Genomic DNA, 24640 nt, shown 5'->3' with positions numbered 1-24640 from the left:
CTTTAATTTCCCATACTGCATTTGACAAAGTATAAAGGGTTTTTTGGGTGTTTTTTTGAGACAGAGTCTTGCTCTGTCACCAGGCTGGAGGGCAGTGGCACGATCTCAGCTCACTGCAACCTCCGCCTCCCGGGTTCAAGCCATTCTCCTGCCTCAGTCTCCCAAGTAGCTGGGATTACAGGTGCCCACCACCACGCCCAGCTAATTTTTGTATTTTTAGTAGAGACGGGGTTTCACCATGTTGGCCAGGATGGTCTCGATCTCCTGATCTCGTGATCCGCCGGCCTCGGCCTCCCAAAGTGCTGGGATTACAGGCATGAGCCACTGCGCCCAGCCCATAAAGGGTATTTTTTAAGAAAACAAAAGTTTCACTGCATGCCACCAAATAAAAGTTGTCATTAGGCCGGGCACGGTGGCTCAGGCTTGTAATCCCAGCACTTTGGGAGGCCGAGGTGGGCGGATCACGAGGTCAAGAGATCGAGACCACGGTGAAACCCTGTCTCTACTAAAAATACAAAAAATTAGCCGGGCGTCGTGGTGGGCGCCTGTAGTCCCAGCTACTCGGAGAGGCTGAGGCAGGAGAATGGCGTGAACCCGGGAGGCGGAGCTTGCAGTGAGCCGAGATCGTGCCACTGCACTCCAGGCTGGGTGACAGAGCGAGACTCCGTCTCAAAAAAAAAAAAAAGTTGTCATTTATGTTTCAGGAGGCTGACTTCCTTTTGCATGCTTTGAGCTGTGAAACTGGGCCAATAATAGGAGGTACTGATGGACAGATAAGAGTCCTTTCCTGAGAGAACAAAAGCCAATCTAACAACCAGGGGAGCCCACAAGATCATGTGCGTTGATGAAGCCTGTTTCTATTGATGCAGCTTCTGTGCTTGGTGGTGACGAAGGGCATACCCTAAGTGTGCTATGTAGAGCCTTCCCATCAAACAGCATCTGTAAAACTGCAAGGTAAAAAACACATCCAGGGTCAGGCATTCTTGGTAGCTCCTCTAGGTCTCCACTCTCGCACCTGAGACTGCAGAGGTTTTGCTTCCCACGGGGGCATAGGGCTCCTTAGGTTGCCACATATCAATAAATACTCGGTGCCTGCAAGAGCCTTTTCTATCAGCTCAGCCAGGCAGATGGCCACCTGTCTGCTTTCAGAGGTGGCAGATGGCTTTCCCATGCGCTGCTCTTGCATACTTTCCTTGCGGGGTGCGGGTCCCTCTGTGGACATCCCTTAGATTGCAGGACTGGGACGTGTGGGCCTTCAGGGCCTTGCTGAACAGCAGCGGGGCAGGGAGTGTGGTAGAGGTGCCAGCGTTCCCTCTGCCAGTTTGACAGTGATTCCCTTTTCCTCCTACTATCCAGGGTAAGTGTTTGAACAACCTGCCCTGGTTCCTTTGACGGGGGAGGAAGAGAGCACTGGGCCCTCAGTCTGAGGACTTTAAAAGCCCTGCGGAGCACTGTGGCAGAGTGGCAGGTGGCAGAGTGGTAGGAGAGGGGTCTCCAGAGCCTCTGACTGTGATGGAATCTGCCCTAATGGGCTGCTGTGCATATGAATGAGGCAGGAAGGGAAATGCTTAGCAAGGCAGGCATCTCGAATGAGGACTGGGCAGTGAGCAGCACACTGAGGCCGCACAGTGCACGCACCTGTAATCCCAGCACCTTGGGAGGCCAAAGTAGAAGAACTACCTGGGCCAGGAGCTCAAGACCAGCCTGGGCAATATAACAAGACTCTGCTCTCTACATATGAACAAAGAAAGACACAGTAAACTGAACTAAATAGGTCTCCTCAGAGGTTGGGGAAATATAACTAGAAGGCCTGATATTTCCTTCCCAAACCCCAGAGACTATGTCTGGGGTCAATGCCCCCCTAATCCTGCCAAGGGCCTCTAAAACTGGTCCAGGACCTTGTGCCCCACGCTGCTGCCCCCTCTCTAGCACTTGCTCACCCAACCCGACTCTCCAGCGCCTTTCAGTCTCTCACAGGGGCCCCAAATCTTCTGCCTCCTCCAGACATATGCTTCACTGCTATTCTCCAAAGTCCCCTGGCCATCCAGCCTAATCAGGCTCTCATGTTGTATCAGACTCACTCCTTTCCCTTCTGTCTGCAACGAAACATTTATCTCTAACATGATGGACAGAATCTCTCCCCAAGAATAAGTAGCGTAGCTCTTGTTGTCGATGCTCTATCACCAGTGCCCAGAATTTGGATGCTCAAGAAATATTGGTGGGATGAAGCTAATGAATGAGGTCTGCAGTTTCTGTCGTGAACCACTTTCTCATTAGGTAGAAAAATTGGTTCTGTAGGATAAGATGAGTTTCTTAAACACAACTTGGACCATTCAAAATATGTTCAAGGGAAAGTAAGAATTTATAAAAGATTTAAGATTCAAGTGATATAAATATTATGCAATATATATATGAAAGGCAAACATCACACAAATTTCAATCTCACTCATCAACTGACATTCATAATAATGTCACCTAATGGCCAGGTGCAGTGGCTCACACCTGTAATCCAGTACTTTGGAAGGACAAGGCAGGAGGATCACTGGAGCCCACAAGTTCGAGACCAGCCTGGACAACATGGCAAGACCCTACCTCTACAAAAAATACAAAAATTAGCTGGGTGTCGTGACACATGCTTGTAGTTCCAGTTACTCAAGAAGCTGAGGTGGGAGGATTGTTTGAGCCTGGGAGGTCGAGACTGCAGTGAGCCAAGACCATGCCACTGCACTCCAGCCTGGGTGACAGAGTGAGACCCTGTCTCAAAAACTGTAATAATAATAATACCATCTAATGATGGCAGGGGTGGGGGAAATGGGCACTGAGACTCTCTTGGTAGGAAGGCAAAACTTCCTAATCATGTTGTAAGTCACCTTGGTAACAGTTTCAAAATTTTAAATATTCATACTCTTTGACCCATCAAATCTCAAATTACCCTAAATAACTGGACACTTTTAACAAAGGAACAAAAGTTAGACATATGAAAGTTGCTAATAATAGCAAGAACTAGGAAGAAGCCAATTGTCCATTAATGGGAAGCTGATTAAATAAACGATGAGCCCATTTATCACAAGGATGCTGGGTGCACATAATATAAGATATCTTTACTGGCAAAGTCAGTGACTATTCTTCTAAAATTTCCCTGAATTCATGATATGCTGCAGGGAGGAGTTTCTTCCAGCTACCATTCCACCAACTGTTGGTCTATCCTCATGGGTAACAGTGACGTTTGTGAAGGCCTCCTAACATTACTGCCTGTTTCCTCACTGGTCTGCATTTTATCCCTCTTTCTTTGCTTCTGTACAAGCAAACTAGCACCATCACCTGCACACCCTCCTCAGTATATGTCAAAACACAGTGAGTACCCAGAAGAGGCCACAAAGGTACAAACTCCACATCCATAGGCCTCAGGCTAGGAGGTGGCAGGAGACCTATGCAGACCTGTGCAGAGTGCATAGGGTGGCACTCCGGGCACACATGAACTTGGACCCCTTGTCCACATCAGCCACCCTCCAGAACACCTTTCAGGGTCAGACAGCACTGTGCCACACCAGTGCCAAGGGAGGCTGGCATCAATGGGATAAGTAGGTGCTATGTAGTCATTCAAAGCAATGCCATCTCTATGTGAAGACCTGGATGAAAATCCAGAATATAGTGGTTTTAGAGCTCATAAAACCATATGTAAAAATGCAAAAATACAGGTGTATGCACAGTGTGAAAAGTTATAACCGAAATGTTAACAACAGTTACTGTTAATCTGGAATTATTTTAGCATATATGAGATGACAAAACTATTTTCTCCCAAACAAGTATACAATTACCCTAGCATGCATTAATGATGCCTCCTTTGTATAAAACAAAAAATTGCATATACCATTTCTATTTCACTGTTTCTTCTATACATTTTTAAAAATCAAAATAACATGCTGCTCTAATCATTGTGGTTAATGACAAAATATCTCATATTATCTTCTCATTATTGATGTATAATAACTTTGTCTAGGTAGGGGTAAGCGGGGAAAGAGTTTTGCTCCGTCGCCCAGACTGGAGTGCAGTGGTGCGATCTCGGCTCACTGCAACCTCCATCTCCCAGGTTCAAGCAATTCTCATGCCATAGCCTCCCAAGTAGCTGTGACTACAAGCATGTACCACCATGCCTGGTGAGTTTTTTTATTTTTAGTAGAGACAGGGTTTCACCATGTTGGCCAGACTGGTCTCGAACTCCTGGCCTCAAGTGATCCTCCCACCTCAGCCTCCGAAAAGTGCTGGGATTATAGGTGTGAGCCACTGTGGCTGGCCAAAAACTTTTTATATTAAGGATGCTAAATCTTTGTCTGACACTATATAAGTGTACGTTAAAAATATTTCCCTCTATCATTTGTCTCTATTTTGTTTAGGATTTTTTTTAATTAAGGAGCATTTTAAATTTTTATGTATTTCTACTCTATTCATCTTCTTCTTTATGGTTTCTTGATGTTCTCCTCTGTCCTTGAGAGTGGGTAAGTATTCTTTTTATTTTAGGGCTTTACATTTTATATTCAGTCTCTCTGGAATTTATTTTGGTATATAGTGGGACGTAGGGTTCTAAATTTCTGTATCTCTAAATAGTTACCCAACCCAAGCAATTCTTCCCTGTGTTTAAAATGCCACCTTGAACACGTTACTTTTTTTTTTTTGAGATGGAGTCTCACTCTGTCACCCAGCCTGGAGTGCAGTGGCGCGATCTCAGCTCACTGCAACTTCCACCTCCCAGGTTCATGCAATTCTCCTGCCTCAGCCTCCCAAGTAGCTGGGATTACAGGCATGCACCACCATGCCCGGCTAATTTTTGTATTTTTAGTAGAGACAGGGTTTCACCATATTGGCCAGGCTGGTCTTGAACTCCTGACCTCGTGATCTACCCGCCTTGGCCTCAAAAAGTGCTGGGATTACAGGTGTGAGCCACCACGCTTGGCTACACGTTACAGTTTTATGTTTGAGGCTAAAGATGGTAGATTTAACTATTTCCTCTTAAAATGCCATTAAAATGACAGTAAAATTTTAAAAGGACATAAAACCATAGTGGTCAAGAATGAGAGGAGAGACACCAATACCACGTTAGAAGCTGGAAAACAGAAGCACAGGAATTAAGGTGACAGATCCAGAAAAGTCCGAAACCAGCACGGGGGAAGACAAGGCATATGAACCAACAGCACCAGGTACCCGTGGCGGGAAGATCAGGTGGAGGCCAGAATCAGGGGGACAATTGGAAAAACCCCTCTGGGCTTCTACCTCACTGAACAGAGTGGGGCCACTGCCCCAATTCATCAAGAGACTGCAGAGGGTAAACCATAGAAGGTTTGGACTACAAAGGCCAGATACACTAAAAGCAGAAGTATGTTAAAGTTTAGAAAACTGTGGAGAACCCCCAGCCATCTTCTGCAACTCTCAGAGAGCTGGAAGCTGGAGGCAGGCCAAGGTGAGCTTAGCAGCAAAAGATACAGGGCCCACCGCCCCTGCAACCCCACGCTATGCGGCTGCTGAACCTCCAGTCCCTGGTGCACACTGAAGCTTGCCGTCTGCAACCACAGAATCCCCATGTTGCCAGACTCACTCAGGCCCCTGCACTCTGACCTCTCTAAAATAGGAAACTGAGGCTGACCAATCCCAGCCAGAACTGCATGAAATCTATTTGAAAAAGGAACAATATCTTTTCATTATATGTTCTCATCTAAAAACAAACTGTATCTTTCCACTTAAATATTATTTTATGTCTCTCAGTAAAGTTTAATGATTTTCTTGATAAACATTCTATGTGTGTTTTTTTGTTTTGTTTTTTGAGACAGAGTCTCACTCCCTCACCCAGGCTGAAGTGCAGTGGTGCAATCTCAGCTCACTGGAATTACAGGCATGTGCCACCTCGCCTAGGTAACATTCTATGTATTTGTTATGTAATTCTTAGATGTGTATTTTGTTGTTGCTGTCGATACTGTGAAATAAAAGTTTATCCTGTTCCATCTTTCCAGCCAGCTGGTTACTGGTATATAAGAAAGCTATCAGATATTTATTTTGCGTTTGAAAATCTTACACCCGGGCACGGTGGCCCATGCCTGTTATCCCAGCACTTTTGGAGATCAAGGCGGGTGGATCACACGAGGTCAGGAGTTTGAGACTAGCCTGGCCAACATGGTGAAAACCCATCTCTACTAAAAACACACAGAAAAAATTAGCCGGGCATGGTGGCACACGCCTGTAATTCCAGCTACTCAGGAGGTTAAGGCAAGAGAATCGCTTGAACCCAGGAGGCGGAGGTTGTGGTGAGCCCACATTGTGCCATTGCACTCCAGCCTGGGCAACAAAGCAAGATTCTGTCAAAAAAGAAAGAAGAGAAAAGGCCGGGCACAGTGGCTTATAATCCTAGCACTTTGGGAGGCCTAGCTGGGTGGATAACGAGGCCAGGAGTTCAAGACCAGCCTGGCCAAGATGGTGAAACCCCGTCTCTACTAAAAATACAAAAATCAGCTAGGCGTGGTGGTGGGTGCCTATAATCCCATCTACTCGGGAGGCTGAGGCAGAGAATTGCTTGAATTCCAGAAACGGAAGTTGCAGTGAGCTGAGATCGCGCCACTGCACTCCAGCCTAGGTCACAGAGCGAGACTCTGTCTCAAAAAGAGACGGAAGGGGAGAGGAGGACAGGGGAGGGGAGGACAGCGGAGGGGAGGGGAGGGGGCTCCATGAGTTTTGAGAATTTTTACTTTTTTGTTGTTGTTGTTTTTTGAGACGGAGTTTTGCTCTTGTTGCCCAAGCTAGAGTGCAATGGCGCAATCTTGGCTCACCACAACTTCCAACTCCTGGATTCAAGCGATTCTCCTGCCTCAGCCTCCCAAGTAGATGGGATTACAGGCGTGCACCACCACCCCCGGCTAATTTTGTATTTTTACTAGAGACAGGTTTCTCCATGTTGGTCAGGCTACTCTCGAAGTCCCAACCTCAGGTGATCTGCCCACCTTGGCCTCCCAAAGTGCTGGGATTACAGGCATGAACCACTGTGCCTGGCCTTTTACTTGAATTTTTTTTTGGAGTTTTTCAAGTAGAAAGTCACTGCAACCAATGGCAATTTTTACTCCTCCTTTTTATAAGGGTTATCTATTTCTCATCTCCCAATAATGTCTAGAACATCCAGAGTATTTTATAGTACAAGTGAGAACAAATAAAAAGTCTTGTTTATTTGAATTTCCATTCATTTAACAAATATTTATCAAGTATTCACCAGGTGCCAGCAGTAAATAAAATGATTGACATCTTTTTTTTTTTTTGAGACAGTCTCGCTCTGTTGCCAGGCTGGAGTGCAGTGGTGCAATCTTGGCTCACCACAACCTCCGCCTCCCGGGTTCAAATGATTCTCCTGCCTCAGCCTCCCGAGTAGCTGGTACTACAGGTACATGCCACCACACCGAGCTCATTTTTGTATTTTTAGTAGAGACGGGGTTTCACCATGTTGGCCAGGATGGTCTGCATCTCCTGACCTCGTGATCCACCCACCTCGGCCTCCCAAAGTGCTGGGATAGCAAGCATGAGTCACCGTGCCCGGCCAACATTTACTTTTCATTATAACGTTGGTTGATGAGATGGATGTCTTTAATCAAGATTTAATTTTAAGGGGGCAGGCACGGTGGCTCATTCCTGTAATCTCAGCACTTTGGGAGGCCAAGGCAGGTGGATTACCTGAGGTCAGGAGTTCAAGACCAGCCTGACCAACATGGTGAAACCCCATCTCCACTAAAATACAAAATTAGCTGCGCATGGTGGCGCATGCCTGTAATCTCAGATACTTGGGAGGCTGAGGCAGCAGAATCGCTTGAACCCAGGAGGCGGAGGTTGCAGTGAGTTGAGATCGCACCATTGCACTCCAGCCTGGGCAATAAGGGAGAAACTCCATCTCAAAAAAAAAAAAAAAAGAAATTAATTTTAAATGCAGTATGTGGCCAACTTATCAATGAAGAATTAGAAATGAAGGTGAAAAAAAAGCTTTAGAATAAACAAACACAAGCATCTGCATTTTCATCCAGTTGAGAATCTCTAAGCCCTAGGGCTCCTTGTGCTGAGAATGGAGCAGGAAAACCTCTTCCCCACTACTGTATCCCACAGGCCTGATCATCAGGACAGGTCACAGGTCCCAGGACCCTGCCTTTCAGCCTTCTGGGTCAAGGCCATACTGAGACTCTACTAAACTAGTTCTCAAAATCATTCGCCTTCACTTTTTATTCAAACAAAACAAAAACACATGATAAGGCAATATTCTAGAAATTTATCTTCAGATGACAAAAGTGCCTTAGTACATTTTTGTGTTGCTATATTAGGAATACCTGAGGCTAGATAATTTATAAAGAAAAGAGAGGTTTATTTGGCTCACAGTTCTGCAGGCTAGACAAGAAGCATGGTGCCCACATCCACATCTTGCTTCCACTCAGGGTGGAAAGCAAGGGGATGTGGTGGGCAGAGATCACAGAGCAGAGGGGAGGGAAGGTGCCAGGCTCCTTTTACAGGAACTCAGAGTCAGAACTCACAGATTCCCATAAGAGTGGCACCAACCCATTCATAAGGAATCTTCCCCCAGAGTAACCCAGACACCTCCTACCTCCCGCCAGGCCCCACCTCCAACATGAGGATCAAATTTCAACGTGAGACTTGGCAGAGCCAAACAAACCATATCTAAACCATAGCTAACGGCCTACAGAGCTATTTTGTTACATTTCCTGTTCCCAAAACATACGGCACTAAGTTAAGATGACACATAGAAATGCAAATTAAACCATGAGGTTCCATTTTCACCTAAATTATTGGCAAAGAATAAGAATATAAGAATACTGACAATATCAAAAGAGTAACTCTGGGCAAATACTCTCACACTGCCAATGGGAGCTGCTCTCTGGCCCTCTGAAGAGGTGACCATACAGATCAGGGGCCCAAGTCCTGAGGTGGAGATGGCTAGGAGACCACCAAAACCTTGTACTGTCCCTTCCCTACGGAGTGTAGAGCTGGGGATGGGAATGGCTGCCTAGCTGGGGGCTACATTTCCGAGCTCAACATGGAGGCAGGTGGAACCAGGTAAGTAGTTCTCACCTATGCAACGTTAAGGCCTCATGTGGCTGGCTGCTGGTACAGCAGCAAGTGTTATCCTAACTAATTCAAGATTAATACTCTACATGCTCATTTTTGTTTCTAGCTTAACAACAGCTTTTTTGAAAAAGGTCATATGTTTACACAGTTCAAAAACTAAAACAAAGTCTCACTGCCAACTTGTCACCATGTATCCTGTCCCCATCATGCCCACAGATAAGCATTTTTATTTGCTACTTATTTATCCTTCCAGTGTTTCCTTACACAAATATAGGTACATGTTCTCATTCCTTTTTCTCATAAAAAGGTAGTATTGTAAACTGTTTTACACCTTGATTTTTTTTTCTATCAACAAGATATCCAAGAAATTTCTCTACATCAATGCTTACCTATTTTACAGCTTCCAAATGGGTTGGCATAACATAGGTTATTAAGCCAGTCTCCCATTGCTGGACAATCAGGTGGTTTCCAGCAATCAGTGCTACAATGAATCACTCTGTACATACCTAATTTTGTATGTACAGATATGACACTCTTAGAATGGAAATTACTGGATCAAAGAGTAAATGTATCTATATTATTAAAAGATTATCCTCCCAAATCCTTGCTTCCCTCAGCCCTCACTAACAAAGTGGTTGTCAAAGATGCATTTTCTCCAATCTGATAGGTGAGAAATGGCATCTTGGTGTAGTTTTGACTTTCATTAATTAATAAAGTGTTGGCCAGGTGCAGGGCCTCACACCTTTAATCCCAGCACTTTGAGAGGCTGAGGTGGGAGGATTGCTTGAGGCCAGGAGTTCAAGACCAGCCTGGACAACATAGGTTTCTACAAAAAATTTAAACATTAGCTGAGCATGGTGGTGTGTGCCTGTACTCCCAGCTACTCAGGAGGCTGAGGTGGGAGGACTCCTTGAGCCCGGGAGGTCAAGGCTGTAGTGAGCTGAGATCGCACCACTGCACTCCAGCCTGGGTGACATAGTAAGACCCTTAAAAATTAAATAAATATTTTAATTCTTTCACATATTGAAGGGTTATATTTCCTTTTCAATGAATTATGGTATCTTTTGCATATTTTTCATTGGGCCTTGAACTTTTTTCTTTTCAATTCCTAGAAGTTCTTTATTATTACACCTCTTTACCTATGAGTTGCAAATATTTGTATTTTGTCATTATTTACGTCATGCAGATTTTTTTCATATTACAAAGTCAAATTTATTTTTTTTGTTGTTGTTTTTGTTTTTTGAGAAGGGAGTTTCACTGTTGTTGCCCAGGCTGGAGTGCAATGGCGTGATCTCAGCTCACTGCAACCTCCGCCTCCCAGGTTCAAGCGATTCTCCTGCCTCAGCCTCCCTAGTAGCTAGGATTACAGGCATGTGCCACCACGCCTGGCTAGTTTTGTATTTTTAGTAGAGACACGGTTTCTCCATGTTGGTCAGGCTGGTCTCGAACTCCCGACCTCAGTTGATCCACCTGCCTCAGCCTCCCAAAGTGCTGGGATTACAGGCATGAACCACTGCGCCCAGTTTTATTTTAAGCCATCTTAATAGAATTTGGACTCTTGAGTTATAGTTAGAAAGCCCTCCTCCATTTCAGGACTTTAGAATTTCACTCCTGTTTGCTTCTAGTACTTCTTGGTTTCTTGTTTACAGAGTAAGATATGGATCCAGATTTATTTTATTTCAAATGGCTACCCAATTGTCCCAAAAACCTTTATTAACAATCAAAATGAAACTTGACTCCACTCAACTATTATTCCAACTTTACCTCAAACTAAATTCACAAGTGATTTGGGTCTATTTGGGAATCTCTGTCCTGTCACACTGGCCTGTTATTCCTGAGCTGAGCACTGTAGCACGGACCAGACTCCACACACCTCTCTTCTTTTTCCAGAGACTCATGGCACTTCTGTAGGTCATTTTTTTTCTTTTTTTAATATACACTTGGTACAAGATCTCTGTATATTTTTTCATCTGAACTTCAGAATCAGCTTGTATTGAACAAGAGAGAAACAGATGGGCATTTTCAAATTTGGGGTTCTGTTAGATGAATAAGCTGAGGAATGTTTTTTGAATTTGTCTTCTCTTCCTTTATATCTTACAACCAACTACTACTGTTTGTATACCAGAAAGCTACAGATTACAGCACACTTTTACATCTCTTTAATAGGGGATAGTGCGTCCCTACACTGAGATGACATGTAGTCATTAAAAAACAAAGAATGAGTGTTCATACGGTGACATGGAGGGGGCAGAAAGGGCTTAGAGTTTTGTGGGAGGAGGGACCATTCATATTAAGAAAGGGGAAATGGGGGGCAGAGAATCTGCCACATATACTTCAGCAATTTAAAAAACTTTACACATTTTTCCAATTTTTTTTACACATAACCAAATTTACCATCATAACCATTTTCACGTGTACAGTTCAGTGGTAATATGTTCATACTGTTGTGTAATCACCACTACCATCCATCTCTGTAACTCTTTCCATCTGTAAAGCTGAAACTCTGTACCCGTTAAACAGTAACTCCCATTCTCCATCCCCCAGCCCATGGCAACCACCACTCCACTTTCTGCTACTAGTACCTTGATGACTCTAGTGCCTCATGTAAGTGGAATCATACAGTACTTGTCTTTTTGTGACTGGCTTACTTCATTTAGCATAATGTCTTCAAGGTTCATTCATGTTGTAGCATATTTCAGAAATTCTTTCCATTGTACAGATATACCACATTTTGCTTATCCATTCATCCGTGGGTGGACATCTGGGTTGCTTCCATGTTTTAGCTATTGTGAATAGTGCTGCTATGAACATGGGTGTACAAATAAATGGCTCTTAGAGACCCTGTTTTCAATTATTTTTGGTAGATACCCAGAAGTGCAGCTGCTGCATTATACGGTAATTCTATGTTCAATTTTTAAAGAGACAGCCATATTGTTTTCCACAGTTTCTGTACCATTTTTATTCCCACTAACAGTGTGCAAGGGTTCCAATTTCTCATATCATTGCCAACATCTACTATTTTCTTTTTGTTATTTAGTTTTAATTTCATAATCATAAACTTAACACTGCAATCCAGCAAGGCACAGAAGGGAACAAGGAAAACATGGAACCCAAAGGGAACTGCAGCAAGAGCACAAAGATTCTAGGATACTAAGAGCAAATGGGGTGGAGGGGTGCTCTCCTGAGTTACAGAAAGAATGGTCTGGTGGTTAAGATAAAACACAAGTCAAACTTACTACAGTTGTTCACAGTCAGCAATGGTGATCTTCTTGCTGGTCTTGCCATTCCTAGAACCAAAGCGCTCCATGGCCTCCACAATATATATATATTTTTAATAATCCAATCTTTAAAATCTAATCTGCCAGTTTAACGTTTTCCACCAACTCGGGGAGCTGAAACCTTCACAGGCTTCACAATCTTTTGCTTAGGTGCTGCCTTTGTAGGTGCCTTAGCAGCAGCCATTGCAGTCTTTTTAGATGCTTGCTTAGCCTTTTTTGCTTCCTTAGCAGCCCTGATAGCTTGTTCTCGTTGAGCCTTTCTAAATTCAGGTTTCTGATTCCTCTTGGCCATTATATCAGCAAGAGATGCACCAGTAATGGCCCTCTAGAATTTGACTGCTCGGCGGGTTCTTTTCTTTTGAATTTCTTCCGACTGTCCCTTTTTGTGCTTCCTTCTGTAGAGGACAGTCCAGTTTATCTGCCGACGATTCCTCTTGGAAAGGAACGCTGACTCGCATTTCGCATTAAGAAGCTGGAAAACCTTCCCGTCGGCCGTGGCGTAGCGCCTCCCGTGTCCGGGGTAGATCTTGTACCCGCTAAAACTGCACAGCTCGACCTTCATGGCGACAGCTCCACGGGAAGAGAAAAGATGGCGAAAAGAGGCCTCCACAATATTCTTGCCTTCTTTCACCTTGCCAAAGACCACATGCTTGCCATCCAACCACTCAGTCTTGGCAGTGCAGATGTTTGTGTTGGGTCCAGCATTTACTATGGACAAGATGCCAGGACCTGCATGCTTTAGGATGAAGTTTTTCATCATCAAATTTCTCCCCGTAAATGGACTTGCCACCAGTGCCATTATGGCGTGTGAAGTCACTACCCTGATACATAAACCCTGGAATAATTCTGTGAAAGCAAGAACCCTTAAAACCAAATCCTTTCTCGCCAGTGCTCAGAGCATGAAAGTTTTCTGCTGTCTTTGGAACCTTGTCTGCAAACAGCTTGAAGGAGATACGGCCCAAGGGTGTGCCTTCATCAGCAATGTTGAAGAACACTGAGGTTGACCATGGCTGATAGTACAGGGCTCCCGGCGGCGGTGGCATCTGCAAAGCCTACTTTCTTTTAAAAAAATTATTAGCCATCTTCAGACAGGCGCAGTGGCTCATGCCTGTAATTCCAGTGCATTGGGAGGCTGAGGCAGGATTGCTTAACTAATGAGTTTGGGACCAGCCTGGGCAACATATTTACACCCTCTTTCTATCAAAAATTAAAAACCTAGCCAGGTGTAGCGGCATGCACCTATAGTCCCAGCTACTCGGGAGGCTGAAGTGGGAAGACCGCTTGAGCCAGTGAGATCAAGGCTGCAGTGAACCATGATTGCACCACTGTAGTCCAGCCTGGGTGACAGAGAAACACCATGTCACAAAAGTTTAAAAAAAAAAAAAAAAAATTAGCCATCCTAATTGGTGTGAGGTGGTATCTCATTGTGGTTTTGATTTCCATTTCCCTAATGGATTAGTAATGTTGGGCATCTATTCATGTGCTTATAAGTCATCTATCCATCTTTACAGAAATGTCTCTTCGAGTTCTAGGCCCATTTTTGAATTGGTGTTTTGTGGAGTTTTAAAATTTCTCTACATATTCTAAATAAAGTTAAAATGCAGCAACAGCTATCAAATCTAAGAGGCCTAAAGAAAAACAGCTTATTTCTTCCTCTAGCTATGGGTCCAGCACAGGTCAGCTGGAGTTCTACTAAACACAGTTACTCAGGAACCTGTCTTGCAGAAGCTCCATCACTTTGCGACATTGTCACCTCCACACAAGGCTTTAGGGTTTGCTGCAGCAGGGGCAGAGGGCACGAAGGATCATGTACCTGCTCTTAACCACTTCTGCCTACAGAAGCGACATGTCACTTCCATTCAGATTGTGAGACCACGTCTCAGTTCAAGAGGGTAAGATCCCAAACCAGGAGTGTCAGTGAGCACTGATGTTGTGTCCCCAGGTTTAAATAGCTACACATGCATGCACAACACATTAAGTAACCTATTTTATAACTTCACACTGGAAAAACTTGCTCTTTAAAGGAGCTCTGGCCAGGCATGGTGGCTCACCCCTGTAATGCCAGCACTCTGCGGGAGCTGAGGCGAGAGGATTGCGTAAGTCCAGGAGTATGAGACCAGTGTGGGCAGCACAGCAAGACCCTGTTTCTCTGTCTCTGTTTAAAAAAAAAAAAAAAGCCCTTTGTAGATTTTTTGTTAACAAAGGACATTTAGATATAAGTGGGTCCTTGCCCTTTGTTTTTTCCTATCTGGAAAGACTGGGCTTCCAGGTTATTTTCTTAAAGAAATGCACATAACCACTGCAGGAATTCCTACTTAAATTGATTACAGTGGACCCAAACACACTCATCCTTCAAAGCTTTCAATGCCTTGGGGCACTGTGGGGGGTCCCCTTGAGTCACAGTGATGCATCAGATCTCTTACGCATCCCAATGATTACTGGGGTGCACAAGTCTCCCTGGATGTCTTGCTTCCCTACACCTTCAGCTGGCACCCAGAGCTTCCTAGTCACAACCAAAGCACTGGAGGTTGAAGGTGCCAAGCCAACAAGGGGGCCACACAGAAGGTCACCAACTCCAAGGCTCTGTGGAAGACTCAGAGGCCACCGACTTCAAGAAAAGACTTCTGTGCCCTCAGAAGCCCACCCCTCAAGCACAGCCGCAGAGTGACCAATGCTGTCAGAGAAGGAAAGCAATATGCTGATGAATAAACTATTTCTCTCAAGTAACACTGGCTCAATATTCAACCCATAATAATTTTCCCTTATAATAGTCAGGATGTATAAAAGAGACAGTCCTAAGCAGGGGCAGGAGAGCACAGCGATTAGAGCATGAGCAGTGGAGACGACACAGGTCTGCCACTTGGATGGCTGTGCGACCCTGGGCAAGCTACCTAACTATCCATGCCTTGGCTTCCTCATCTGTGAAGTGGGTGACCCACCAATCTCATGAGGCAGCTGTGAGCATTCCATGAATTCACACACGTAAAGCGCTTAAGGAAACGGTATCTGGTACACAGTCATCAATAAATGTTATTTTTATTAATTCTTCTTGTGCCTTTGTTTATTGACTTTTTTTTTTTTGGTAGAGACAGGTTTCACCATGTTTCCTAGGCTGGTCTCAAACTCCTGAGCTCAAGCAATCCTCCTTCCTCAGCCTCCCAAAGTGCTGGGATTACAGGTGTGAGCCATCACACCAGGCCCTTCACCATTTATTTTTAATTGTTCTGCCTTTACTGTTCTACTTCCTCTTCCTTCCCTCCCATCATGAGCAAGCACCAACTTACCAGAAGCTATTTCTGAAAGACACTGGGGAGTCCAGGAAGAACGAGAGTGATGACCTAATTAGGAAGATTCCTACTTTAAAGGAGAGACCACAGACTGAGACACTGGACTGGTGGTCATGGTTCCTACACAAAAGGCCCCCAAGGAGTGTCTATGTCCCCTTTCGTCCCCATCGGCAATGTGTACATTGGGGTATGGGACACTGGTACCAAGCCGCTGTATCAGGATGATAGCCCTGCACTGGATTTCACTGTGGCTGGCCCTTAGAACACTGTTTACAACCTGGAGGCAGCAGCAGGCTCTAATGCATGGAAATGCCTGATTTTTTTAAAAACCAAAACACCTGGTTATAAAACGCTTAGCAACCATCTTGACTGCTTCATCTTCAACCCTATTCATCTCTCTTCAGAAGTGATTCCTCCCAACATAACCCTCCCCGCTTCTTGACACTCCCCAAAAGAACTGGTTCCTAGATTTTTATGTTTCATGAACTAATAAACTGTTTTATAAAATGGGGACTGACCTAGTATTGCCGAGTTTTTATTTTGCCAAGTAAGGATCTCAGAAACTTGATAGAAAGGCCACTGTCTCAGGGTTCAACCATTATACAAAGTTAGCTTCATGCCAGTTCTCTACATTTATTTTCTCATTTCCCTTCCTCACAGTAAAAAAGTAGTCCAAAATACTGTGGACCCCAAGCTGGTCTCGAACTCCTTGGACTCAAGTGATCTGCCTGCCCCAGTCTCCCAAACCGCTGGGCTTGCAGGCATAAGCCACACTGCCTGCCCCCTAGATTTTTAATGTGAAAGCTAAAGTCATCAATTGAAGATCTTTCTTTTTTACTACAGGCATTCAGTGCTATATTTTCACTTTCCTCAAGCATGCTTTGGGGGCATATGTGTGTCTTCCTTTTCATTCCATGTGAGCTACTTTGTAATTTCACTTTTTTTAGAGAGGGGATCTTGCTCTGTCACCCAGGTTGGAGTGCAGTGGCACGCTCATGGCTCACCGAAGCCCCAAATTCCTAGGCTCAAGCGATCCCACCATCTTGGTCTCCCAAAGTGCTGGGATTATAGGTATGAGCCACCACACCTGGGTGTTAACATTTCTTTTTTTCTTTTTTTTTTTTTTTTGAGACAGAGTCTTGCTCTGTCGCCCAGGCTGGAGTGCAGTGGTGCAGTCTCGGCTCACTGCAAGCTCCGCCTCCCGGGTTCACGCCATTCTCCTGCCTCAGCCTCTCCAAGTAGCTGGGACTACAGGCGCCCGCCACCACGCCCGGCTAATTTTTTTTTTTTTGTATTTTTAGTAGAGATGGGGTTTCACCGTGGTCTCAATCTCCTGACCTCGTGATCCGCCCGCCCCGGCCTCCCAAAGTGCTGGGATTATAAGCGTGAGCCACCGCACCCGGCGGTGGGTCTTAAAGCATGGGTCTGCTGATGATGAATTATCTCGGCCTTTTTTTTTTTTTTTTAAGAAACAAGATCTTACTCTGTCACCTGGGCTTAAGTGCAGTCTCCACCTCCTGGCCTCAAGTGATCCTCTTGCCTCCCAAGTAGCTAGGACCACAGATGCACACCACTATGCTCAGCTAATCTTTGACTTTTTGTAAAGATAGAGTCTATAAAACATAGCCAGTTTGGCTATGTTTCCCAGGCTGGACTGGAACTCCTGGGCTCAAGTGATCCTTCCATCTTGGCCTCCCAAAGTGTTTGGATTACAGGCGTGAGCCACCACGCCTGGCCCTCTTTCAGCTTTTTTATATCTGAAAACTTTACTATTTTGCCTTTGAAGATACTTTGGGGTGGGAGGAACGACAGCATAAAAAGGTATTTTCACCTGGTAAAGAATTTTAGATGGATAGCTTTTTCTTTCAGTACAGTCATGCAAACTGCATAATAGCACTTCAGTCAACAGTGGACCACTTATACAATGGTTGTCTCACATGATTATAATAGAACTAAAAAATTCCTATTGCCTAATGCCATGGCTGTAGCATCATAGTGAAAAGCATTACTCACATTTGTGGTGATGTGGTATAAACAAACCACTGCAAGTTGTATAAAAATGTATATTAATGTCCTAAGCCTTCACATTCACTCACCAGTCACTCGTTGACTCACCCAGAGCAACCTCCAGTGCTGCAAGCTCCAATCGTGGTAAGTGCCCTATACTGTACTGTTTTTTATCTTTTATATTGTATTTTCACTGTACCTTTTCTATGTGTAGATACACAAATACTTAACATTGTGTCACAACTGCCTACAGGACTCAGTACAGTATCATGCTGTGCAGGTTTGCAGCCTAGGAGCAATAGGCCTTACCACATAGCCCAGGCGTGTAATAGGCCGTACCACCTATGTTTGTGTAAATACACTCTGATCTTCGCATGACAATGCACTTGCCTAACAACGCATTGCTCAGAAGGTGTACCTGTTCTTGAGTGCCATTACTATATTGAGTGACATTACTACATGGCATGACAGCGTTAAAGATGTTGCTTCAAGGCCAGGCACAGTGACTCAAACCTGTAATCCCAGCATTTTGGGAAGCCAGGGCGGGTGGATCACCTGAGGTCAGGAGTTCAAGACCTGACTGGCCAACATGGTAAAACTCTGTATCTACTAAAAATACAAAAATCAGCCAGGTGTGGTGGCGGGCACCTGTAATTCCAGCTACTTGGGGGGCTGAGGCAGGAGAATTGCTTGAATCCAGAAGATGAAGGTTGCAGTGAGCGGAGATTGTGCCACTGCGCTCCAGCCTGGGATACAGACTGAGACACCATCTCAAAAAAAAAAATTAAAAAAATAAAGATGTTGCTTCACTGGCTTCTTGCTTTTCTTTTAAGAAACCTTCTGTTGCCCATATCTTTGTTCCTGTGTGCACAATATGTCTTTTTTCCTCTGGTTGGTTTGAAGGATTTTTTTTCTTTATCACTGATTTTGAGCAATTTGATCACTGAGTACCTTGGTATAGTGCTTCATGTTTTTTACGCAGGAGATTAATTAAGCTTCTTAGCAGTGGGTTTACAGTTTTCACCAAGCTTGTAAAGTTTCTGGCCACTATTTCTTCAAATATTTTTTCTCTCCTTTCTCTTCTTTGAGGACTTTAATTATCAGTATAATAGGCTGCCTGAAGTTGTCCCATAGCATAGTGATACATTTATTTATTGACAGGGTCTCACTCTGTTACCCAGACCAGAGTGCAGTGGCTTGATCATGGCTCACGCAGCCCAGGCTGGAATGCAATGGCGCGATTTTCGCTAACATATCACGTGACTATCATAATATCATAATTATCAATATAATGGGCTGCCTGAAGTTGTCCTATGGCATAGTGATGCTTTTATTATTTATTTTTTGATATCTAATATCACTGCTAAGAAAACTCACCCCCTCCAGCCATCCCTCCCCATCTTTCCCCCTTTATCACACAGCTCCCCGGAAAAGCTACCTGCATTTCCTCTCTCCATTTCTTCCTTGAGCCCTCACCATTAGGCTTTTGCCCCCACCACTGCAGTAAGCCACTCCTGTCAATGCTGATCTCATGTCACCAAATCCAATCGCAGATCAGGCTTTCTTCTGCAACAGGCCTTCTTTAGGTGGCTGCCTTGACATCTTTTCCCAGCAATCCTTCTAACTCATTGCCCAGGTCCTGACTCCTCTGTCCTGACTTGTCTGCTGGGAGAGTCTGCTGCAAGGCTCTAGGTACCACCTGCCACAGCCATGGTCAGTTACAGGCCCTGACCTCTCCCTTGAACTCTATCCCCTACCCACCTGGATGTTTAACAGGCACCTCAGTATGTCCAAAACCAAACATTACTTCTCCTGCCCCAAAGCACTTGCTCTTTCCACATCTGTCCCCATCTCAGTATCTGGCAACTCCATTCTTCCTGTTGCTCAGAAAGTAGTTTGTGAATCCAGAATCACATGCTTCTTCTCATCTCCACAGCTGCTGTCCCGGCCCGAGCCACTGTCATCTCTTGCCTGAATGACCTTGGCAGCCCCTAGCTGGTCTCCCTGCTTGCCCACCGCAGTCTGTGCTTGTCACACAGTCAGAGTGACATGATGACACACACATCATGCCATTTCTCTCTTCTAAAGCAGCCATTGGCATCCGTTCACGTCTCCTTGTCAGAAACATCCCCTGTACACCCGGACTGTGCACACACAGCCACAGGGCCTCATCTGCGGCTATTCCCTCACTGGAACCATTTTCCTCCTTAGTGCCCTGAGCACGTGACATCATGTGTTTTTTCATGTGTTATCTGCCTCCCCTACCAGAATGTAAAGGCCAGGAGAATTGCAATGGCCTCAGCATTCACAGGTGTTATTGGGCATAACAGGTACTCAAACTGTTAAAATGAGTGGCTGGAAAAAAGTGTTAAATAAGCAAACAGTATTGCTATAAATGCTCTAATACCAACAGACACACTAACTGATCAGGATGGACCCTATATGCACGACTGGCTGAGAAGCCAGACTCTTAATTGTTTGGGGCAGAAAAGGGTAGAAGAAAATCCTTCTAGACATGAGCTAACAGATCTTTCTCAGTACCCTCAACTCTTGTTTTTTTTTTTTTGCTTGTTTTGTTTTTGAGACAAAGTCTCACTCTGTCGCCCAAGCTGGAGTGCAGTGGTGCAATCTCAGCTCACTGCAGCCTCCACCTCCTGGGTTCAAGCGATTCTCCTGCCTCAGCCTCCCGGGATTACAGGACATAATCCCTAACCTGGGATTACAGGTGCTCACAACCTCGCCTGGCTAATTTTTGTCTTTTTAGTAGAGATGGTGTTTCACCACGTTGGCCAGGCTGGTCCTGAACTCCTGACCTCAAGTGATCTGCCTGCCTCGGCCTCCCAAAGTCCTGGGATTACAGGCATGAGCCACCACACCGGCCAGTACCCTGTGCTCTTAATATTATAATCATCATGGGGCTAGTCATCTAGAAGATGTCACTGACCGAGCACTCACCATGTGCCAGGAACATTCCACATACCTGGGCCTCACCACAATCCTACAGGGAAGACACTCTAATCCCTACATCACAGATGAAGAAACAAACTCAGAGTGTTACACAACTCACCCAAGCCAGAGAATCTGAAAACTCACCTGAGACCCGGGTCTCTATGAAGGCTATCCTCTGCAGCAGTAAATCACAATACAAAGGGGCTGAGGCCTAAATGAGAAGTCTTGCTGGTAATGGGACAGTTTGGTTCTGGCATCCTGGCTCTTGGCCCCTGTTCACTGACTGACACTCTAGAAGCTGGCTCTCAGTGTGGCACGAGATAGATGGCTTACCCACTCTCATGCTGAAAGGGCCCCTGCCAAAGCACAAGCACACTGAGACCAAAGTCCTGTGGCATCATCTCTGGGTGAAGAGCACTGACTTAATCTGTCAGCTTTTGAGGTTATATTTCAATAAACATTTTCCCTGCAGATTTCACTCTGGAAGGAAAAGTGTTCTAATGGAGGAGGAGAGAAAGGAGGGGAATGAAGAGGAGGAGAAGTTGCAGCAGCAGGAGTCTGAAATGAGGTCCTGTCTCCATCGCTGTTAGCACAAACCTGACAAGATGACCCATCTTCCATGCCTCTTTCCAAGGCTTCCTCCATGAAAGTGCCTCAGGTGCTTTCAGCCTGCCCAAAGATACCCCTCACAGTTCAGGCCTGTCTGCCAAAGTCACCATAGAAGGTGGACACTCCCTTGGGAAGGGACACTGTGGCTGAAAGGAACTAGGAACCAAGCAGAGATACAGGATGCAAAGTCCTAATAAAGCAGAAGGCAGTGGCAAAGCACCAAGTCCCAGTGTGGCCAGTCCCTGGCTGGAGTGCAGCATTGATAAGGTACACTGAGTTAGGAAGAGAAGAACCAGTACCAGTTGGGTGTGGGGAGGGGGCGGGGGGGGGGGCAGCTGTGGCATCATAAACAAAGCCAGCCCCGTGCCTTGTCACAGTCCTGGCACAGACTGTACTGAGGGTGGAGCAAAAGGAAAAAGGAGATGGATGAAGCAGACTTTAACCACAAAAGCTAGCTCAGAACTCCCTCCCATCTTCCTAATCTGTAAAGAAAAGATGAAGAGATACCATGCAGGGACACTTAGAGGGTGAGGTTGATACTGAACCTCGGGAAGGCTGACACTGAAGAAGACAGATGTTAACCTCAGCCACCCACCCTTCTGGGTTAGGGGGAAGCCATTAGTAACCTTGGATAAAGTATCTTCTTTGGGTCAAGGAAGAACTAGGTATAATGACTGTGTTCTGTGGCATTTACGTGTGAGGGTGATCTGGCTATGAAACCTCCCATGCAGCCCACTGATCTCTGTCAATCCAGCAGATCTGGCCTGTCGGTTGGGAGTTGGAGGATAAAGACTAGGTAACACACAGACCGTGTACATCTCATGACTGCCTTCTCAGGGTCCAAATTAGACCAGTCGTGCCTTCAACGCACATTCCCAAGAATTCCAGGGCTAATGAAAGGCCCACAAAATCCCTCATTTGGGCTGAGCGCAGTGGCTCATGCCTGTAATCCTAGCACTTTGGGAGGCCGAGGTGGGCAGATCACAAGGTCAGGAGTTCAAGACCAGCCTGGCCAATATGGTGAAACCCTGTCTCTAGTAAAAATACAAAAATTAAGGCCGGGCACAGTGGCTCACGCCTGTAATCCCAGTACTTTGGGAGGCCGAGGTGGGCAGATCATGAGGTCAGGAGTTCAAGATCAGCCTGACCAACATGGTGAAACCTCATCTCTACTAAAAACACAAAAAATTAGCCAGGCATGGTGGCGTGCACCTGTAATCCCAGCTACTTGGGAGGTTGAGGCAGGAGAATCACTTGAACCTGGCATGTGGAGGTTGCAGTGAGCCGAGATCACGCCACTGCCCTCCAGCCTGGGCAACAGAGGGAGACTCTGTTTCAAAAAATAAAAAAGAAAGAAAAAAACAGACAAAAAATTAGCCGGGCATGGTGGTGGGTGCCCGTAGTCCCATCTACTCGGGAGGCTGAGGCAGGAGAATCGCTTGAATCTGGGAGGCAGAGGTTGCAGTGAGCCAAGATCATGCCACTGCACTCCAGCCTGGGTGACAGAGTGAGACTCTGTCTCAAAAAAAAAAAAAAAAAAAAGAAAAAAAAAAAAAACCACTCATTTGCCCAGTACCTCCTCATACCAGACACCATGCAAAGCAAAACTGATCTAGTTCCTCATCTCAAGGAGTACAGAGTTGACCTATGAATGAGATAAATATTTACCTCTAAAAATTACCTTTCAGCCCAGAATTTAAAAACAAAAAAACTGGTTTGGGGTTTTTTTTTGACCTCCAAAATTGTTCTCATCTGAATTACTTACCAATGTTAAAAAAGTTGGCAATACTACACATACACATACAAGCACACACACTAAGACAAAAAAACTATATAAATAAACAAAAGGCCGGGCGCACTGGATCATGCCTGTAATCCCAGCACTTTGGGAGGCTTAGGCGGGTGGATCACTTGAGCTCAGGAGTTCAAGTCCAGCCTGGGCAACATGGCAAAATTCTGTCTCTACAAAAAATACAAAAATTAGCTAGGCGTGGTGGTGGGTGCCTGTAGTCCCAGCTACTTGTAAGGCTGGGGTGTGAAGACCATTTGACCCCGAGAGGCAGAGGCTGCAGTGAACCATGACTGCACCGCAGCACTCCAGTCCGGGTGTAGAGCCAAACCCGATCTCAAACACAAAACAAAACAAACTAAAAAAAACACCAGCTAGTCTTTTCCAGAAAGACTGGACGATCTGGCCACTCTGGGACCACATTCCTGCCAGGCAGCAACAGGACAGGGTGTGGTAGCTGCTGTCCCCTTCAGACAGAACCTGTTCTCTCCACTTCTCTGCAGCCCTCAGCATCCCCCCAGAACTAAAAAGAGAGAAATATTTTCTTTGATGGAGCACAAAATATGTGTGTGTGTATGTGTGTGTGTGTATATATATTTCCCCACTTCAGTGTATGTATGGATATTAGATATATTATTGACTAGCCTAAATCAAGAGGAAAAAGCAGGCCAGGCACGGTGGCTCACGCTGTAATCCCAACACTTTGGGAGGCCAAGTCAGGCGGATCACCTGAGGTTGGGAGTTTGAGACCAGCCTGACCGACATGGAGAAACCCTGCCTCTACTAAAAATACAAAATTAGCTGGGTGTGGTGGCACATATCTGTAATCCCAGCTACTCGGGAGGCTGAGGCAGGAAAATCGCTTGAACCTGGGAGGCGGAGGTTGCAATGAGCCAAGATCATGCCATTGCACTCCAAACTGGGCAACAAGAGTGAAACTCCGTCTCAAAAAAAAAAAAGAGGAAAACAGAGGAAAAACCCTAATTACAAAAAACAGGGAACAAAACTAGGGAAATGGCCATAGCTACAGAGGAGAAAAGGTGAACTAAATTGGTAATTTTATATGAATACATAAACCGCCAAAACTGAAACCAGGACATAGCAAATTCTAAACAGGTCAATGACGTTGAAGACACTGTAGTAGTTACCGAAGTGCTATATTCTGAAACAGCACTGGCTAAGGTGGTGGTTCGTGCATATAATCCCAATACTTTGGGGGACAGAGGTGGAAGGACTGCTTGAGACAGAAGTTCGAGACCAGCCTAAGCAACGTGGCAAAACTTGTCTGTGCCAAAAAATTTAAATAAATAAATAAATAGAAAGGCACCAGGCTTAGACAGTTTTACAAGAGAATTCCTACCAATTTTTAAACAAATAATTTAAAAAATTCTTAAGCTGGCTAGTAGAATAAAATGGCCGGGGGCGGTGGCTGACGCCTGTAATCCCAGCACTTTCGGAGTCCAAGGCAGGCGGATCACAGGTCAGGAGATTAAGACCATCCTGGCTAACACGGCGAAACCCCGTCTCTACTAAAAAAAAATACAAACAATTAGCCAGGCGTGGTGGCGGGCATCTGTAGTCCCAGCTACTTGGGAGGCTGAGGCAGGAGAATGGCGTGAACCTGG

The 24640-nt window shown here is 45.2% G+C and overlaps 1 protein-coding gene and 1 pseudogene across 2 annotated transcripts in view; both read right to left on the bottom strand.

Annotated features, from left to right (window-relative positions):
* Positions 1 to 24640, bottom strand: part of ABHD12 (abhydrolase domain containing 12, lysophospholipase) — an 88678-nt gene that overhangs the window by 58942 nt on the left and 5096 nt on the right. The window lies entirely within an intron of this gene.
* On the bottom strand, positions 11988 to 14159 carry LOC116461262 (uncharacterized; annotated as a pseudogene).

Source organism: Hylobates moloch, unplaced genomic scaffold (genome assembly GCF_009828535.3).
Source record: "Hylobates moloch isolate HMO894 unplaced genomic scaffold, HMol_V3 SCAFFOLD_21, whole genome shotgun sequence".
Taxonomy (NCBI): domain Eukaryota; kingdom Metazoa; phylum Chordata; class Mammalia; order Primates; family Hylobatidae; genus Hylobates; species Hylobates moloch.
The sequence above is the reverse complement of the archived record's forward strand: the minus strand, read 5'-3'. Positions and strand labels throughout refer to the sequence as shown.